The sequence below is a fragment of the Microtus ochrogaster genome, linkage group LG4 (genome assembly GCF_000317375.1).
Source record: "Microtus ochrogaster isolate Prairie Vole_2 linkage group LG4, MicOch1.0, whole genome shotgun sequence".
Lineage (NCBI taxonomy): Eukaryota > Metazoa > Chordata > Mammalia > Rodentia > Cricetidae > Microtus > Microtus ochrogaster.
In genome coordinates, this window is record NC_022030.1 from 56168198 (window position 1) to 56174955 (window position 6758).

A 6758-nucleotide genomic window follows, 5' to 3' on the forward strand; every position below is an offset into this window, starting at 1 on the left:
CAACTGCTGAGCCATCTCTTCAGCTCCCAGGTAGTTTTCTTAACTGTCCTAATCCAGTACACAACTTCTCTCTGTAATACTATGGCAGATTGATTGAGATGTCCCCCACAAGTCTACGTAGCTAAACACTTCATGCCCAGTTTGAGACTGTTTGGGAAGGATTAGGAGAAAGAGGACCTTGCAGGAGGAGGTGCGTCACTGGGGGAAGGTTTCAAAAGCCTTCTGCATCTCTGGTACACTCTCTCTGCTGCCTGCTTGTAGATCATAGATGCGAGCTTTGGGCTGCTGCCCCAGATGCCTGCTGCCATACCTTTGCTACGCCATCATACATTCTCTCCTTCTGGAATCAAAAGGACAATCACACTCTTTCTCATACAAGTTGTCTTGATCATGTTGTTTTTATCACAATGGTAGAATGAGTATCACAGGACCGATACTCAGCTCGGTTGTAACTGTCCAACTACTCAGCACTTATTTAACCAAACTTCATCCTCCTGGAGATTGTAAATCAGTAAACTTCTGTTCTCTATTATTACCCCCACACCCCACACTGAGAAGAGTACAGGCAGCAAGAATTTGCTTTTCCTGGGCTGGAGAGATGGCTCAGTGGTTAAGAGCACTGACTGCTCTTCCAGAGGTCCTGAGTTCAATTCCCAGCAACCACATGATGGCTCACAACCATCTGTAATGAGATCTGGTGCCCTTTTCTGGTGTGTGGGTATACATGGAAGCAGAATGTTGTATACATAATAAATAAATAAATCTTTAAAAAAAAAAAAAGAATTTGCTTTTCCTGAACAATGGGAAGTGAGCCCTAACACTGTCTGGAGACACTTGATGGGGTAACTTCAGCCCTGTGGATGTGGTGTTTGATGGCTTGATTAGGAGCGGCCTCACAGGCTCGTCTATTTGAATGCTTGCTTGCTGGAACTGTTTGGAGAGGATGAAGAGGTGTGGCTCTACTGGAGGAGATGTGTGACTCGGGGCAGGCGCTGAGGTTTCAGAAGCCTAAACCATCTTGGAGTTAGCTCTCTCTGCCTCCCGCTTGTGGTTCAAGACGCAATCTCTCAGCTACAGTTCCAGTGCCATGGCTGCCTACCTGCTGTCATGCTCCTTACCCAGCTGGTCATAGACTCTGGCCTTCTGGAACCGTGAGCCCCAAATTAAACGCTTTCTTTTATATCACCTTGGTCATAGAGTCTTGCCATAGCAATTGAGAAGGAAGTAAGGTAAGCTGTGAGGCCGCGTGGCTTGATTCAGAACTCTCAGCTTCCCAGTCACTCTAGCCAGTCTGGAGCATCTGGGTCCTCCTGCGTGTGGACAGTGAACTGTGTGAATTCCATATTTCAAGTCTTGGTTCCAGCAATGGTGGCATTGCCCTCTTGCTCTGTGACTACAGATAAAACCGCCAGGCTTTTAGCTTGCTCTCTGATGAGGTTGCACTGAAGGAGAAAGAGGAGGAGGAGGGGCAGGAAGAAAAGGAGGGGGAGGAGGGGAAGAGAAAGAGAAGGAGAAGCCAGACAGTTTGATTCTCGCCAAATTGTATCTCTGCACATCTCACATCTGCATTCGTGAATGGCCGGATGCTTTGCAGCTGGGGTGCCCACTGGACATCATATGGGACAGACAGGAGAATTTCCACAGGACAAAGGCTTAATACTCTTCTCCAAATTATTCTGGACCCAATTTAGGAACCGCCTCAGACCTTAGACTGATGATGAGTTAATGAAATTCTTGTCACATATCACAAGGAGTCTTGGAGATCAGGCAGCCCAGGTTCTAAAATCAAACATTTCAACTCTCTACACAGGACCAAGTTCTTTCTATCCTTAATTCTTCCTTCCTTCCTTCCTTCCTTCCTTCCTTCCTTCCTTCCTTCCTTCCTTCTTTCCTTCCTTTTTTCAATCTGTTGCATTTATTTTTATATATTTGGGAAGATGTTCAGGTAGAGGTCAGAGGACAAGTTTTAAAGAATTGGTTCTTTCCTTCCATCTTGTTTTTAAGGAAGAATCTGTTGATATTTCTGCTACTGTTCTGCATATGCAGGCTTTGGGTCAATTCCTCTGTCTCTGCCTCCCAGCTTCCCATAATACTCATTAAAAAAAATAGTCTTGGGGATGGAGAGATGGATCAGAGGTTAAGAGCACTGTCTGCACTTCCAGAGGATCTGGTTCAATTCCTAGCACCCACACAGCAGTGCACAATTGTCTGTAACTCCAGTTCCAGGGGATCTGATACCCTCACACAGAGACACATGCAGGCAGAACACCAATGCACCTGGGAAAAAAATAGTCTCCACCTCTTACTGTCTTCATTGATAATTTAGTCTGGAAAAAAATTAAGGCAGAATATCCAGCCCAGGCTGACTTCAGACTTCCTATGTAACCCCTTCATAATCTCAGATAAACCTGAATTTTCTATCCTACAGCCTCCACCTCCAGAAGGCTGGGATTGGAGGCGTGTGCCACAATGCCCAATTTATGTGGTTCTGGAACTGAAGCCCAGGGCTTTGGGCATGCCAAGCAAGCCCTCAGCCACTGAGCCCCATCCCAGTCCCTGAAAACCAGTCCCAACAGAGAGTTATATAGTCCTTGTCTTGTTTTGGATTTTTTTTTCTGTACTTAATAATATTCCAATTTAAAAAGGTAGTGTTATGTGCTCAGCTGGTCCTCCCTTGATGAACGTTTATTTTCCAGTATTTTTCTATGATGAACAATGGTAAGATGCATAGAAGTCATTCCACACAAGTGCACACACCACGGATAAATTTCTAGAAGTGGAATTGCTAGCTCACAGTGATAGGCACTGTGTCTTCTGTAGAGGTTGTATCAATTTGTACTTCACTCTTCTCTGATACTTTAAACGGACCAGAGAAACTGTGTGGGTGTCTTGGTGGTTTCTGCATCAGGAAGCAAAGATGAAGGTCCAGAGAGACTGCGCAGTGGTTAAGAGCACATAACATTGTTGCAGAGGGCCCGTGCCAGGCAGCTGGCAACGGCCTGTAACTCCAGCTCCAAGGAACCTGAGGTCCTCCTCTGGCCTCTAATGACACTGTACGCAAACGCACAACCCCTCCCCCCATCAATAAAAACTTACAAAAATAAACATGTATTATATATGCTTATATATAAACACACACATGCGGGTTTTTTTTTTTTTTTTTGAGAAAGGGTCTGGTCTCATGTAGCTCTGGCTGTCCTGAAACTCACTCTGTAGACCAGACTCACAGAGATCCTCCTGCCTCTGCCTCCTAAGTGCAGGGATTAAAAGCGAGCACTGTCCAACAGTTTTATTAACTTAAAAGACTAAAGGCGCTGGGCAGTGGTGGCACACGCCTTTAATCCCAGCACTCGGGAGGCAGAGGCAGGCGGATCTCTGTGAGTTCGAGGCCAGCCTGGTCTACAAGAGCTAGTTCCAGGACAGGAACCAAAAGCTACAGAGAAACCCTGTCTCGAAAAAAAAAAAAAAAAAAAAAAAAAAAAAAAAAAGAATAAAGGCAAACAGATCAGTCGTCTATTAACTGATCATAAGAACTGGTTCCAGCATGAGCCTCTTACAACTAGTCCTGTATCCCTGTAGAACCCTACCCAACCCTTACTGTTGTCAGAGGCTTCCATCTGTACAGCCTTGGTTTCAGAACTTAATCACCTCTGCCACTGGTTGTCCTGTCCGTAGACTATTCCTCTCTGAGTGTCTTCTCTCCCCACCCCCACCCGCAGTCTCCTAGCCCTCCCCGGGACTCAAATGAAATGTCCCCTCTCCCATTTAACAGTTCCGTGACACTCCCAGGGAGAATCCCAATCATAGCTCCAGTTGCTAGGAACATCATCGCTCACTGTGCCAGTTAAACTTCATCGTCAGCTTGATGGGCTATGACACTAGGAGACACAGCACTGTGCCAGCCTGTGAAAGTGTTTCCAAAAATAACTAACTGAGTGGGAAAGACCCTCCCTCACAGTGGGTGAGCCTTCCCTCACAGTGGGTGAGCCTTGGAAAGAATGAGGTCTGAAGAAAGAGCAGAGTCACCTGCAGACCTTGGCTTCTTGCTGGTGTGTCTGCTGCCACCGCCACTGTACTCCACTGAAGTCATTGTCCAGCTTCTCATGAAGCCCAGCAACAAGCAGGGATCTTCCAGGCCTTCGGCACCAGGTTGGGACTGCTGTGTCTTCTGGCTCGCGGACTAGGCAGATAGCCATTCCCAGGCTCTCCAGGGTACAGAAGGCTAACTTTGGGCTGCTCAGTCCTTATCCTGAAAACCATTCCAAGAAAGTGCACTTTTTAAATGTATATCCATTCTGCCTGTTCTGTTCCCCTGGAGAACCCTGCCTCATCCACCCACACGCTTCTCCCACAGTGAACTTCAGGATAGACGCCTCCTCCTCCTTGGGCCGGTGCCTCTGCACAATGTGCCTGGCACGTCACCTTCACAGGAAGCTCACTGAGAGTGTGGGAAGAGCACAGTTGTGTAGGGCCTGCTGGGAACCTCAGCTCCCTTCTCCCTTCCCAGCAGGCCAAAAATACGACACTTTCAGATGTTGACTCCTTTCCATATTTGTGGGGTTCCTTCTCCCAGAATCTTCTGTGGTAAAAGTGATGTCCTTGGTGCCTACAATGGTGCCTGGGGACAGCAGGTGTTCCCTAAACACACTCCAAAAAAATGGGTGTCTAACCAAAAGATCTTCTACAACAGAGCTGCAAATTACTCCTGCCTGCTAGATGTGGTCAAGGATAGCATGCCTATCTTTCTAAAAGCCTTAAGCTTTGGGTTCTCAAGTGACAATTCTATGTACTTTGTTTACTTCTGGGCGGGGTGGGGGGTGGGCAGATCTGGGCTTGTCCACGAAGGATTGTCTAGATTAGGTTAATCCAGGAAGGAAAACTTACCCTAAATGTGAGCTGTACCGACCATGGGCTGGAGTCCTGGACAGACTAGAAAACGATAGAGAGCAAGGCATTCGCTGCCCTCTGCTTCCTGACTGTGAGTGTCGCAATGCAGTGCAGCTTGCTGTCCCACGCTCCTGCCACTGTGTACAGTGCCTCACCATGATGGGTGACAACGGACCTTACCCTCAAACTCAGAGCCAAACAAGCCCCTTCGCCCTGAAGCTGCTTTTGTCACATGCTTTTCACATCAGGGAGAAAGCTAGCATTGCAGAAGCAAGGTGGTGCAACGTCGATCCCGGCACCCAGGAGGCTGAGGCAGAGCAAGGCTGGTGAGCTTGAGCCAAGATGAGTCAGTACTACACGATGAGATGACTGTCCAAAGCAGAAAACAAACATCCCTCCCCCAAATTATATTAATAAGCCAAAGAAGGAAAAAAAGAGAAAAAAGGTGGACAGAGACCAAACAGGGCAATAGAAATACAGCACAATAATGATCAAACTAACCATATTTGCAAAAGCACGTTAAATGTAATTAATTCCTTAAGTAGCAGAGGTTATCAGTTTGTATCCAAGACTCAACTCTATGTTATCTAAAAGAAACATGTTTGAAACGTAAAGAAACGGTCCAGTAAGACCACTCAGTGGTTAAAGACACTTGCCATTAACTATGATGACCTGAGCTCAATCCCCAGGACCCACATGGTGAAAAAAGAGACCAGGTCCCCCCTAAAAGGTTGTTCTTTGGCACAAGAACATATACACACCACACCACACACACACACACACACACACACACACACACACACACACACATACAATTTAAGGAAAAGAAATAGAAAAGGAAAAAGAAACAGTTTGAAAGTAAAAGGAAGCCATGCTAAAACGAAAAGGAAGTGTGTGGTTATATTAAATATCCAACAAAATAGACTCGCTGTGGGCCAGGGGGCAGAGGCAGGTGGCAAGAACAACACAGATCATTTTAGAGTGACATAAGGGAACCAACTCACCAAATGGACATGATGGCACAACTAGATCTGCATCTAACGCCGGTTTTAAAACACATGATCCCCAAAGTGACAGAACTGCCAGGGAAAACAGGCACATCCGTATCCAGATACTGCAGCATCCACCAACAAGCAGGCAGGAAGTCTCAGAGCTGCAGGAGACACCACCGGCTGACTTGACCTCACTGACATTTATAGAACCCTCGGAAGCTGCAGCGTCTACGTTCTTCCTAAGAGCACAAGGACTCATACCAAAGCAGGCCATGTTTTGAGCATAAAACAATCTAAATTATTGCTAAAATTATTCAAGTCATACAATGCACAGTCCCTAATCACACTGGAATTGCATCAGACACCATTAGCAAAACGTTCTCTAGAAAACTCCCAAATATTCGCAAGCTAATTAGCAATAGTGTATTTATTTATAACTAGCTAGTGAGTGAAACAAAAACTTGAAAGGGAAATTAGAAAGTATTCTGAATGGGTAAAAGTGGAAACATGAACGAGGCATTTGCCATACAGCACTCGTGAGGCGTATGAGGCAGGAGGCCTGAAGTATAAAGCCAGCCAGGGCTATAAAGTGAGACACTCTCTCGAAATAAGCAAACAAAGAAATAAATAAAATATAAAAGAAAACATGACTCATTCACATGTGTGAGTCATTGCTAGAAGCACAGGACAGAACTCATTTTTGCTGCCGTTGCTCATTTGTTTGTCTGTTTTTGAGATAGGGTTTCATGTAGACCAGGCTATCCTTTTAACTTACTATGTAGCCAAGGATAACTTTATATCCTGCTGCTTTTGTTTCCTGAGTGCTGGTATAGGTTTGTGCCACCACAGCTGGGTTTTTTTGTTTTTTTTTTTTTTTTT

At 45.7% G+C, this 6758-nt stretch overlaps 1 long non-coding RNA gene across 1 annotated transcript in view; it reads right to left on the reverse strand.

Annotated features, from left to right (window-relative positions):
* Positions 1–729: 729 nt before the first annotated feature.
* The window catches only part of LOC106144191, a 13974-nt gene continuing 7945 nt past the window's right edge, over positions 730–6758 (reverse strand). Inside the window, exons 2-3 of the long non-coding RNA XR_003378170.1 lie at positions 4035–4249; positions 730–1442 (exon numbers count right to left, since the gene is read on the reverse strand). This is a non-coding gene — a long non-coding RNA (uncharacterized LOC106144191). The remainder of the gene's footprint in view (positions 1443–4034; positions 4250–6758) is intronic.